Below are 14,271 nucleotides of genomic sequence, written 5' to 3' on the forward strand. Positions count from 1 at the left end.
GGTGTATTCTAAGAATAGATAGGCCTATAATTCATTCTCTTAACCTCTATTGAAACTGGAAGAGGCAGAAATCAAACACTCCTGGATTTAGCATCTCACTGTTGTACGATTTAACATGATTGAGGGGAAATTTTAAGGCTGTATTCGAGAACATTGTAAGAAAAACCAACTTTCGTGGAGCTTAAATATATTTTCCGTTGCCAATAATAGTTCGCACTTCTTATTTGATTAATACATAATAATTGAGCTGAGCGAAGCGAAGCTCTTATACTCGGGTTAGCCGTTTGGTTGTCCGCGAACTCCTCCTAGACCGTTTGGCCGATCTCAAGAAAACTTAGCACGCTGATAGAGTATGTCGTGCTGAGTGACAACATAGGTCGAAATAAAAAATCCGATGTACCATCAAGGAATAATCACCGAAAAACGCTTGCATAGACTTAACATGGGGAAAAAGTTTTCACGCGATTTTTTTGTCAATAATTAAAAATGGCATTTATTATTGCATAATGGCCAGGAATTATTACGTAGTTTAAGCTCGCTCAGCTCATTTTATTGCAATCGGGTACATCCATTGCATTCCTAGTAATATGTACTAAAGGTCGGCACGGAAGCAGTTTTTCCAGTTTTTAGAAAAACCGAGACCGTTTTTAAATCGTTCAAAAGCTGTTTTTTTTTTTTTTTTTTTAACAGATTTCGGTTTAAAAACCAGTTGAAGCTTTTATCAAAACCGTTTCGGTTTTCTGCCATAATGATTTTCGGTGGAAGACCGAAGCACTTTTTCCATAAATAAGCAGAAATTTGTGTCGATGAAAAACCGAGAGGTCGGTCTTTCAAGTTTCGGTATTTTGTACAAACCGGTTTCCGTTTTGTCCTATAAAAATCGTTTTCCCCCATCCCAATTATGTATGTAGCATAGTATAATACATTGCTAATTAGTAGATTGTATCATATCTATTTTTGTTTACCTATTCCTAATGATGACGTACATGTCCCTTTACTCACAGACTCTACTTGTAATGGCATTTTGAAAGAATTGGTTCTTGGTGCTAGACAGTCAAAATGTGTGCTTACTTGGACTCAATCTGAGCAGTATAGTCCTGAAAAAGTTTTACGACCCAGGATTATGCCGGTTACGTTAAAGGAGACGGTGGTTATGGGAAATGAATGAAGTGGTGGAATGAAGAAAGTGGGAGGAAATGGCAGAGTCTCAAGAATATCCACGCACATGGTGTTCGTCCACCACTAGTTCACTTGGCGAGAGCTGGGATCGAACCAAAGACTCATGCACCAGAGGTGAACGCTCTACCAATGAGCCACCACGGGCCCTAGCCCAGAAAGGTACAGCAGGGATGTAATGGGCCCGATGGAAATACTCTATATTTTTGAAAAAAGGTCGAGCATATGACTAGCAAACAGCCTTATTCATACGGCATATGCGGTAGTAATTATGCTTCTATTTTCTTTAGGTTCTTATTCGATACATATTTTACAGTATTATAAGTAAGTTGGTGCGAATGTAATTCGGTTTGCTGTGCAGAATTTCCTAATTCGAATAGTAAATAAAAGTCACTAGGAATTGGGTATTCTCTATGGTGCATTTTCATACGACACTGCTCAACGACTCACTGCCTTCCGGTTGTCTGAGTACTCCTGCCTGATCTCCGGTCGTGTACAGTGTGTGACGTTAGTCGCGTGACCTTAATCCAACCCTGTGTTGCTGAGGTAAGTTTCCCGCTAGACATTTCATTCGTACTAATCTAATACCTTCCCATGGAATCCCCTAAGGTTGTTACTTATTAAATGATGGACTTCTGCTGTACAAATGTGCTTTTCCAAATATGAAGAGTTTTATTCTTATAGTACTCCGGATTGGGGTTTACATTTGCAAAGTGAAGTCATGCAGTTATTTGTGGAATGACGCTCTGGAAGCGTGATATTGGTAAATCGGAATTAATTAAAAAAAAAAAAAAACTTCCTTTGAAGCAGTTCCAAAGCTCTTTTCCCCCTTCCTTTTCTAAAATGTTTCTTCTGTAAACTTTCCTTAAAAAAAAAAAAAAAAAAAAAAAAAAAAAAAAAAAAAAAAAAAGTTGGTTAATCTGGAAATTTGGAAAATAATTGTAGTTCTTGATGGAAAATTTTCTAGTACATCCAAACTGGACTAACTAGATAGTGGCAACAGAATATTTTGCTTACACTGGATTAGTAACCCAATTTAATCAAGTTTTACCACGTTTCTTCTAACATATCACAAGCAAGTTCACAGAAAAAAAAAGTTATTTATTAATCACAACAAGAATATTACTCGTTACTATTTGTTAGCACAGCGAAATGTTAAAATGATACATTCTATTCGCTCCGAGTCTGGGATCAATGGGACCCTGGACGCTAACATTTCCTGAGTCCTCTCTGTATTTGTATTAAAATTATCATTGTGTTCTTATGGATATTTCACAATGAAACTTACATAACTAAACAGGCCCCATATTTATACCAGAAACATCTCTACTTGTATGTATTCATTCATTTATTTGCAGAATTTCAATTATTCTCGAACCGAAAAGTCATTTTACACTGAAACTTTAACAACAAAGAAGGAAAGAATTTAAAAGAATTTGGCTATGATCTATATACCAACTATGTTAAGTTATACCAACAATGTTAACAGGGGCGGATCCAGAACCGACTTCCGGGGGGGCGGTAGGTTGTCATATCATACTGCTACTTTTAAGGGCTCCAAACTTTGGGACGGATTTTATTTATATATATATAATACGAAAGTTTCCTCTTCTGGGGGGGGGGCGATCACCCCGATCGCACCCCCCTGGATCCGCCCCTGAATGTTAAGTAGAAGAAGTTGGCTACGATCTTAAGGGTCCCTTAATAGTAATACCCTGGTGAGATTGAGAAAACCTGTCAAGATGCTCAGCGTTGGAATTTAAGGCCGAGATTTCCCGATTGCGTTGCGCCCGCGCTAGTTACTCGTCTACGTTCGATCTTGTTTAAGCGTAACAGATCACAAGGAAGGTAATGATCTTTACGCTTAACATACGTAATGAACTGCACGCTAAACAAAATTTCTTTTAGTACCTTTTTACTTCTTTTTCCACTAACGAATACTAATGCATAATATTAGACTACAAATTACAATGTCCGATATACTTTACGAAAATAGTCGAAATTTGTAGGATACGTAATGCATTTTTCTTCTTTTACTTGAAAAGTAGTATTACCAATGAGACTTTAAATTTCTTGTCTAATTTTGACTTAAATACGAGACAAGAATCAAGATCTTAAATTTGTATGAAGGCAAAAAAAAGTTCACGAATCTCGAGGGCAACACTAGTTCACCCGTTGTGGGGTAATTTCTCTATTGAAGGAGGAAGATTTTTCGTTTCGTACGAGCATGGATGAAACACAATTGAAAAAGATTGGTTATGTTCTGTTAGATAACCAGGAATTTAAAAAAAAAAGAAAGACATCGATCTATTATGAAAGAGGTGCAACAGTTAGAATTGAGATTTTAACACACACACACACACACAAAGCTTGGTTAGGGGACCCATTTCCTATCGGTTGGCATAAACGCAACCCAAGATTTGAGTTTTATTAAAAAAAAAAAAAAATTGAAATGAAATCTTTGAGTTTAATGTCCCATGATTATGCTCTTTAGGATAAGGGAGCGATGATTAAATCAACTGAAGGATGATGGGAGACCAGGGCCGGCGCGAGGGGTGGTCAAGCTGTGCCACCGCCCAGGGCGGCAATTCTGATGGGCGGCAAAATTTGTATAACAAAAAAATACAGAGGCGGCAAAAAATGAGAAAGAAAATAATAAAGGGGAAGCATGTGAAAGTATTGCTCAGAGCGGCAAAACTTCTAGCGCCGGCCCTGTGGGAGACTTAATGGAATGAGAACATGGGAGGAAACGGGGGTATCCCGAGAAAACTCAAGAGCACGATGTTGTCCACCACGTTCTTACTTGGCCAGGAATCGAACCATCGACTCCACACACCTGAGGTAAGCACTCTACCACTGAGTAACCATGGCTTTTGATTTGCGTTTTAGTTTGCGATAGGCTTGATAGCAGTAATAATTGTTTGTTACATATTTTGTTTTGCAATCCGCAAATTTTGGTTAATCCGTTATGGAATGTAACCCTAGGAAGCATACTGCATGCTTCACGGTGTTGCTATAAGACTGGCTAGGGAAGTACCACAATAATATCAGTTAAGCATCGTTCTCGATTATATTGCCAAAAATGTGTAATAATAATAATAATAATAATAATAATAATAATAATAATAATAATAATAATAATAATAATAATAATAATAATAATAATAATAATAATTATTATTATTATTATTATTATTATTATTATTATTATTATTATTATTATTATTATTATTATTATTATTATTATTATTATTATTATTATTATTATTATTATTATTGTTGTTGTTGTTGTTGTTGTTGTTGTTGTTGTTGTTGTTGTTGTTGTTGTTGTTGTTTACCGTATGTCTTCGTGACCATTTGAAAAAATCTAAAGGAGGAAAGGTTACCATTGCCAAGGATGAAAATAACTTCTCCAGGGGGACAGATTTTTGTTAGGAGGAAATCCCAAAGTTCGCACACTAGCTACTGGACTGTTGGTTCTTGAAAAGTTGAAGTCTGCCAAATAACCTTTCTCATAGTCCATACTTAACTAGCGGTATATTTTTTACCGTACAAGTGTAATTCTTGTTCTCTGATCACGCCTACAATAATAGAGGTTGGGAAATTAGAAAAGTATTAAGTATCGAACACAAAGGTACAGTGATTCGGGGAATAAGAAAATAGAACGGCAAAGCTCATGAAAATTATATGAGTATTTTTTAGTTTAACATTCCACGCCTCTTTAGACTAAAGGAAATGGGTGATTAATGAGAGTGAATGATTGTGAAATTTATTTCTTATGCTCTTCCACAAGGAATCGAACCTGGAACCGTGTGCACCAAAGGCACACAGAGTAGCTACTTAAAAAAAATAACTGTTTAAAAATTATTTCCGAACGTTTCCAAATTATTTCCCAAATTAATTCTTTCATTTTACTTTAAACCATTAATCTCAAAGACAGGGACATGAACATAGAAACATCGAGGACAGTTAGAATGAGAAGGGCTTTCCTATCGTGAATGGAGTCTGTGACCACATACACCAACGGCAAACACGCTAGGCACAAGACCAGTGGAGAAAGTATATCACTAGACAAGTGGGGAAGGCGACAAAGCAAATGTATGCTGCGAATTGCTATGATAAATCTGCAACACAAACAATACGAAAATGAAATGCAGAAAATTAAATTATAATATAAAGATATTAATGTATGTAATAGCCTATAGGCTTAATCAAACTGTGAAATATTTAATGACTTCTCTAGTTTCAACATTACGCAACTTGGTTACAACACTCGTTCATAACAACACTATTTTAATAACCTTTTACTGACGTTATAGCCGAGTTCAACTGTATACCCAATAAATATTCTTTTGTACTTACTCTTCACCAATTCTTTTCTGCCGTTTATGCACGTGTACCAGAAGAAACGAAGAAGCTAAATGTTACAAACTTTGACTCCTACTTAAAAATATAGTTTCTTATTAAACATTTATCTAATTGACATAAAATTGCTAGAAAATGTTTCTAAATTACCAACCTATCGACTGTGGCCTAGGGGTAAAAGTATGTTTAAGATAGAAAAAAGATGGAAATTTATCAGTCAAATGAGTCACGTAGATATGGTCTCTAAAAATAATTATCGAACATGGAAAAGGGAAACTACTAAAATAATTATTACTTTTTAATGTACCTGTTTTAATGTACGCATTTAGGATAAGATAGAACACTGATGAGAATCAAAGTAAGTAATGGTGATGCATAATTCCATTATGCCCTTCAGATCCGAACCAAAACATCATGCTCACTGGTCTAACACTGCAATTTATACTCCTTTTTATCAAATTTCATGTTTAAGTTTTAGACTTCAAAAGAGCAATTCTGTGACAAATTGTATTAAACATTGAATAAGTTCTTAACACATTTCTTAGTTATTAGTTTGTTAAAATTCAAAAAAAAAAAAATAAATAAATAAATAAAATTACATCTTTAAGTTTTAGGTCCTACGATTAAGCCGGCTAGACTAAAGGAGACGATGATGATGAGAAATGAATGAAATGGTGGAATGAAGAAAGTGGGAGAACCCCGAGAAAACCCACGCACACGGTGTTTGTCCACCACGAAGCTCACTTGGCCCGAGCTGAGATCTAACCAAGGACGATATATACCAGATTTGAACACTCTACCACTGAGCCACTGCAGCCCCTCGTTAAAATTCGAATAATGAATTCTTCGAGTATACAAGGTCTGTATGATAAGTAATGAGACTCGCCGCGCCGCGGCGCGCGTGTCGCTGGAGCGGGTTTGTCGGTGATGGAGGATGTAGGGGGGGGTCCGAGCAAAGCAACGCACCGCGCGTCAGTTGGCTCCGAGCCTTAGTGGAGCGCGGACAAGCCTTGGACAAAGCCCTTGTGAACATTCTTGTCACGGCGGAAAATCAACAAACATGGAGGGTTCCATCGAACAGCGTTATGCGATCAAATTTTGCGTTCGCCTGGGGAAAACGGCTACTCAGACGCTTTCTCTCATCACGGAGGCCTACAAAGAGGAAGCCCTATCCAAAGCCCAGGTGTTTCGTTGGCACAGTGCGTTCCGGAACGGCCGGGAAAGCGTTGAGGATCTGGAGAGGGCTGGACGCCCGACAACAGTGACTACGGACGAAACTGTGGCAAAAGTGAGGGATCTCCTGAACTCAGACCGTCGATTATCGTTGAGATTGATTGCTGATGAACTCGATATGAACCACACAACAGTGCACAAGATTGTGACGGAACAATTGGGAATGAGAAAAATCTGTGCGAAACTGGTGCCGCGAGTGTTGACTGACGAACAAAAGCAACGACGTGTTGATTGTTGTCAGGAACTGTTGAACCTCATGAACAGTGACCCTAACTTTGAAGATGACGTCATAACAGGTGACGAGTCGTGGGTGTTCCAGTACGACCCTGAAACGAAACGTCAAAGCGCGGAGTGGCACACTCCTGCGTCCCCGCGCCCCAAGAAGGCCAGAATGTCGAAGTCAAAGGTGAAAACAATGTTGATTGTTTTTTTTGACAATGTGGGGGTGGTCCACAAGGAGTTTGTACCCCAAGGACAAGCCGTCAACGCCGCCTTCTACAAACAAGTCCTTGAGAGACTGCACAGGAGCGTCAAGCGGAAAAGACCGGCGATCGCTAGCCGGTGGAAGTTGCATCACGACAATGCCCCTGCCCACACCGCCTTCTTAGTGACCTCCTTTTTGACCCGGATTGGGGTGGAAGTCCTTCCACAACCACCCTACAGCCCAGATGTGAGCCCGGCCGACTTCTTCCTCTTCCCGAAGCTGAAGCCACGCTTGAAAGGAACCCGTTTTGCAGACGTCACAGCCATCCAAGCAGCCGTGACCACATTTCTAAAGGACATGCCGGCTGCTGACTTCCAGGGGGCGTTTGCAGCGTGGAAACATCGATTGCAGAAGTGCATCGACGCAAGAGGAGAGTACTTCGAAAGCTTTTAAGTCCCTGTACAGATCAGATCAATAAAACAATGTTTCCAGACCTGGTCTCATTACTTATCATACAAACCCTGTATGTAATTCGAATATTCCAGTAAAATTAGTTATTCCAATAATTGTTTTTGGATCAAAAAATCCAATATATTTCAGGCAAAAATTTTCTTGTAGACTTTATACCTGGAGAACTACATATAGTATAGCCAAACCCAAACTATCACTTAACTCACAGTCACTGTGATGTGCTTATTCCGTTAAAAAAAAAAGCTTGATTTAGAGGACGTTCAAAAGTTTTGTGGCCCCTGGTCAAAAAAAAAAAAATATTCAATCCAACATTTTCTTGTATGTCTTATATTTGGAGAACTAACTACATGTAGTGTAGACAAACCTATCTATCACTTAACTATAACTTAACTCAGTATAATGTGCTTATTCCGTTAAAAAAAAAAAAATAGAAGACGTTCTAAATTTTTGTGACCCCTGGTCAAAAATTTAAAAAAGACAATATATTTCATTCAATCAAACATTTTCTTGTACGCCTTATATCTGGAGAACTGCATATAATTCAGCCAAACTTAAACTATCACTTAACTCAGTATGGTGTGCTTATTCCGTAAAATATACGAAAACTCTATTTGGGGACCGTTCAAAGTTTTGTGGCCACACCACACCAATGAGTATTTTTTATTAGAAAAAATGCACATTCAGTAGAATTCGAACCCAGAAAAAGAAAAATACTTTCCTTGTAATTTTTTAGTGTTGAATGTTAGAGACCACTCATCTATGGATAACGGCAACAAGATCAAAAAGGAGAGCTTTTCTAACTTATAGTGTTAATTGCTTTTAAACGTTGAATAATATCGCTTGAGTTCGAACTTTTCTTGAATTTAGAATGTTTACTGGTATATTAAATTTCCGATAATATTGTTTCCATTCCTAAATAATAATAATAATAATAATAATAATAATAATAATAATAATAATAATAATAATAATAATAATAATAATAATAATAATAATAATAATAATAATAATAAATCAAATGGTGACCACTACTCCTTCTTTCCCATTGTTGGTAAATGAACATAAAGAACAACACTACGTTGCTACTCCACGTCGAATTTTAGATCAAAGTCAACCTTTTCGTCACAAGTATTTAAGAGATGGCAAGTAATATCAAAATTTTATTAGCAAACGTAGGTGCGTGAAGTTGGCAGGACCACTAACAGCTCAAATTCTGAAACTCGGTGCAGAATTTGAGTAGAATTTCAGCTCTCAGAAAAACCAACTCCCAGAATTTGAGCTTTCAATTTAAAGGCTCTAAGTCCATTTGAAAGGTGGTCCTGCCAACTTCAAGCTGCAGGACCACCGAAAGCTCAAATTCTCAAACTCCGTCCAGATATTCACTAGAATTTGAGCTTCCAAAAAAAAAAAAGCAACTCCCAGAATTTGAGCTTTCAACTTAAAGGGTCTAAGTCCACTTAAAAGCTGCAATTTTGAACACATCGTACCAGGACACCAACAGCTCAAATTCTGAAACTCGGTGCAGATATTGAGTAGAATTCGAGCTCTCAGAAAAACCAACTCCCAGAATTTGAGCTTTAAATTTAAAGGCTCTAAGTCCATGTGGAAGATGGTCCTGCCAACTTCATGCTGGAGGATCACCGAAAGCTCAAATTCTCACCCCCTTTCAAATGAACTTAGGGCCTTTAAATTGAAAGCTCAAATTCTGAGAGTTGGTTTTTCTGAGAGCTCAATTTCTACTCAAACCCTGCACTCTGTTTCAGAATTTGAGCTGTTAGTGGCGCAAGTTTCAAGTGGACTTAGACCTTTTAAATTGAAAGCTCAACTCCGAGGGTTTGTTTTTTGAAAGCTCAAATTCTACTAAGTATCTGGACGGAGTTTGAGAATTTGAGCTTTCGGTGGTCCTGCAGCGTGAAGTTGGCAGGACCACCTTTCACATGCACTTAGAGCCTTTAAATTGAAAACTCAAATTCTTGGAGTTGGTTTTCCTGAGAGCTCAAATTCTACTCAATATCTGCACGAAGTTTCAGAATTTTAGCTGTTGGTGTCCTGGTACGATGTGTTCGAAATTACAGCTTTTAATTGTACTTAGACGTTTTAAATTGAAATCTCAAACTTCGGGAGTTGGTTTTTTTGAAAAGTCAAATTCTGGTGAATATCTGGACCGAGTTTGAGCTATCGGTGGTCCTGCAGCGTGAAGTTGACAAGACCATCTTTCAAATGAACTTAGAGCCTTTAAATTGAAAGATCAGATTCTTGGAGTTGGTTTTTCTGAGAGCTAAAACTCTGTTAAAATTCTGCACCGATTTTCAAAATTTGAGCTGTTAGTGGCGCAGTTTTGAAGTGGACTTAGACCCTCTAAATTGAAAGCTCAAATAACGGAGTTGGCTCAAATTCTACTGAATATCTGGAAGGAGTTTGAGAACTTGAGCTTTCGGTGCTCCTGCAGCGTGAAGTAGGCAGGACCATGTTTCAAATGGACCTAGAGCCTTTAAATTGAAAGATCAAAATTTGTGAGTTGCTTTTTTTAAAAGCTCAAATTCCACTGAATATCTTGACGGAGTTTCATAAGTTGAGCTTTCGGTGGTCTTGCAGCGTGAAGTTGACAGGTCCATCTTTCAAGTGAACTTAGAGCCTTTAAATTGAAAGCTCAAATTCTGGGAGTTGGTTTTTCTGAGAGCTCAAATTCAACTCAATATCTGTACCGAGTTTCAGAATTTGAGCTGTTGGTGTCCTTGTACGATGTGTTCAAAATTGCAGCTTTTAAGTGGACTTAGACCCTTTAAATTGATAGCTCAAATTCTGGGAGTTGTTTTTTTTTGAAAGCTCAAATTCTAGTGAATATCTGGACGGAGTTTGAGAATTTGAGCTTTCGGTGGTCCTGCAGCGTGAAGTTGCCAGGACCCCTTTCACAAGGACTTAGAGCCTTTAAATTGAAAGCTCAAATTTTGGGAGTTGGTTTTTCTGAGAGCTCGAATTCTACTCAATATCTGCACGGAGTTTCAGAATTTGAGCTGTTGGTGTCCTGGTACGATGTGTTCAAAATTGCAGCATTTAAGTGGACTTAGACCCTTTAAATTGAAAGCTCAAATTCCGGGAGTTGGTTTTTTTCAAAGCTCAAATTCTAGTGAATATCTGGACTGAGTTTGAGAATTTGAGCTTTCGGTGGTCCTGCAGCGTGAAGTTGGCAGAACCACCTTTCAAATGGACTTAGAGCCTTTAAATTGAAAGCTCAAATTCTGGGAGTTGGTTTTTCTAAGAGCTCAAATTCTACTCAATATCTGTACCGAGTTTCAGAATTTGAGCTGTTGGTGTCTTGGTATGATGTGTTCAAAATTGCAGATTTAAGTGGACTTAGACCCTTTAAATTGAAAGCTCAAATTCTGGGAGTTGCTTTTTTTTTTTTTTGGAAGCTCAAATTCTAGTGAATATCTGGACGGAGTTTGAGAATTTGAGCTTTCGGTGGTCCTGCAACGTGAAGTTGGCAGGACCACCTTTCACATGTACTTAGAGCCTTTAAATTGAAAGCTCAAATTCTGGGAGTTTGTTTTTCTGAGAGCTGAAATTCTACTCAAATTCTGCACCGAGTTTCAGAATTTGAGCTGTTGGTGGTCCTGCCAACTTCACGCACCTAGCAAACGTAACTGGGAAGTTTTGTAGTGCTAAAGTAATCTATAATATAAATATAATTTATTGACTATTTATTTTCTTGGATAATGAAATACTGAACTACAGTTCGAAATACTGAATAAGTAGTTTCTTTTAATTAACATCTTTCCACATTACTTTATGTTCAATTACAAACAAAAGAAAAAGGAGACAGAGAGAGAAAATAAGAAGAAAGAAGAATGAAAGAAATATACATATTTTTCAACTGTATCGCCCTACGGTTATGCTTTTTAGAGTAAAGAAGACGGGTGATTTAAAATGTAAATCTTTTAGGTTCATCTACGGGGAATCGATTTGATTTTCAGTTTAACGTCCCTTTCAGCAGTTCAACGTCCTTATGTTTACAACAGAAATCAGTACGGACGGAGCATACTTATCCATATCCTACATATCTACTGCCCTTAAATGTTACATCATGCCGTTGCAGGATGTCTGGCATCTAACAGTTTTCCGGATATTACGCATATACATATATTACATACGCCAGCAATATGTTATATTACGTCCATCTGTATGGGAGATCCTGAACGCCTATATACAGTTTTTATTTTCGTTCGTACGGAAAGTAGGCTTATTCGGAACACTTATACTGAAAGTACGTATAAAATGTACTTTTTCAGTTATACGTTTTATGTATGGTAAGTCGTACGTTTTCTGTACGAAAATCGAACCAGGGCCTCACGCACCAGGGGTAAGTACTCTACCACTGAGCCACCATGCCCCCAAATGTAGTGTTTAAAATGGGATTCGTACCATTACTTGATTTGTATCCGAGGCAAGTACCCCACTCTGAATCAAACTCGGGCCATGGGTGCAGAAAGCACAATCTTAGCCATTAGATCGCAAAGTGGCAAATGATTTATATTGATATCTAACTTAAATTGGAACTAAATAACTGTTCTATTGCGTTGTTATTCAGACTAGAGCCGAGATTTTATTTATTTTTTTTTTCAGTTGTTTGGCATATTAAGTCAGGAACTTAAAATCCTCTGAGACACGAGAAAAACTAAACGTTTTTCGTAGCTAATATCAAGGTACTTTGTATTTTTGGTCATAAAAAACACAACATAGGGATATGGAACCACATCTCTCTGGCTATCAAACAACGAAAAATAGTTAGGTCTATTATTACCATTTTGACATACTGATACTTATTAATTTAATAGAAATACCTTTTTAAAAAGTGCAATTTACTAGATTACTATGGAATTGGGCCACCTTTCGCTTTCGGAACAGCTCTGTTGCAAAATGGAATGGAGTCAAAGAGGTCGTGAAAGGTAGCAAATAGAATATTACATCATTCCACGTGCAATGCATTACTCCGTTCCATAAGAAAGAGTGGAGGCGGAAAACTGCACAGGATTCTTGTCTCCAAAACGGAACACAGATATTCGATTATGGGCACATCTGGTTATCAACGTCTTCTTAATTCACTGCACATTGCTGTTCTACTGCTCCTCACGTAATACGCAGTTTACCATAACGCATCACCATCAGTAACAACTAGGTGCTGTAGTCGCTGCGTGACCGTTGCCAATCCAGACATCTGACGTGTTTCTAACTTCAGATATTTCCATTAATTTGATAAGATTCTGTATGAAAATAACAAATTTTTCTTCAGAGCGTGCATGATAATTTCAATTTGCTAACGTTCTTCCGGTGTACCAAGGTTCCGTCGTGGTCAAGGCACACCGTTTCAAAGTTGCTGGACATGAGTGCCACTACTAATACTGAACTTAACTTCCAATAAAGAAGGACAAATAATAGAATGATAATTGACGTTATTAACTCAAGAGTATACAGTATTTTCTCTTCAACAGTCTCACTGGGAATAATGCTTAGCCCAATCGCAAGTGAGAAACGATTCTTCCATTCAAACATGCGTTAATACGTACATCCTTAAATGCATTCGTACATATAGTATCTCACAAGTAAAGGGTCCAATGCGGGATGAGACTTATGCCTGATAGAGGATGTGAAAATATGTATATGTGCAAGGTTATAGTGGCTGAGCTCCATAAGAAACTGAGGGGGAAGGGTAGTAGTTTCACATATTGGCAAAAGATGAATGGACAGAGTAGATAACGAACCTCCACCGCCATCTTGAAATCCGCCATTTTGAAATCTGTGATATTTTTTGAAATGGAAAGGTAGTTATGTGATATATCAGTTAGAACCAATATGTTCTCAAAAGGTCAATTATGAACTTTAGTGATCATTATTTGTACTTATTGGAAGAATTACGATCATCTTTATAGTTTTTTACGAAAATCTAGGAGACTGATACTCGTATGTTCAAAGTATGCATTATCACAAAAACACATGTAAGTTAAACATATTCATAAGCCAAGAAAACTAACAGTAAAATTTGATAATAATAATAATAATAATAATAATAATAATAATAATAATAATAATAATAATAATAATAATAATAATAATAATAATAATAATGTAAAATATACAAAACTTTAAAAATATATACGTAAAAGACATGTCTTAAAGTACCGTAAGTCTCCGGTTTATGACCGACTTCGGTTACGGCTGCTTGGTTGTAAGTCGGTTAGCTGATAACCTACTAGTACACACTACAGTATAAAACTAGTTAAAAATGCACCAAGAGCACTGCCAGAACGAACTTAGAAGGAGTTATTTTTTTCTTATTAATTTCTGCAGGCTTTATACCAATTGTGCTGTGTGCTTTACTATTATACTCATTAAACAATTCGTGTAATGTATCTATCAATTTATAATTTCCTTGAGTACTAAATTTGTTCCACATGTTTTATTTAAAGATTTTGTTATAACGTTCTATCATATGTTGTTTTACGAAGACACATGCTCAAAGATGACAGGCTCAAAATTGAAAAATCTGCAAAATATCATCTCTCTATGACTTGCTGTTCCCAAGATATGGCTCCCTAAATATTCCA

General features: G+C 37.2%; 2 protein-coding genes across 5 annotated transcripts in view; one reads left to right on the plus strand and one right to left on the minus strand.

Moving 5' to 3' along the window:
• LOC145680814 (uncharacterized) overlaps positions 1–14,271 on the minus strand; it is a 106,473-nt gene that overhangs the window by 87,124 nt on the left and 5,078 nt on the right. Inside the window, exon 1 of one of the 2 annotated variants that reach the window (XM_081751891.1) lies at positions 5,539–5,692. The exons of the other annotated variant lie outside the window; for it this stretch is intronic. The gene's annotated coding sequence lies outside the window, so the exon portion shown is untranslated. Of the gene's footprint in view, positions 1–5,538; positions 5,693–14,271 lie in introns of those variants that run through there. 2 annotated transcript variants of the gene reach the window in all.
• The window catches only part of LOC145680813 (uncharacterized), a 93,576-nt gene that overhangs the window by 48,099 nt on the left and 31,206 nt on the right, over positions 1–14,271 (plus strand). The gene's annotated exons all lie outside the window — the stretch shown is intronic.

This window comes from Thermobia domestica, chromosome 3 (genome assembly GCF_964235325.1).
Source record: "Thermobia domestica chromosome 3, izTheDome1.hap1.1, whole genome shotgun sequence".
NCBI lineage: Eukaryota > Metazoa > Arthropoda > Insecta > Zygentoma > Lepismatidae > Thermobia > Thermobia domestica.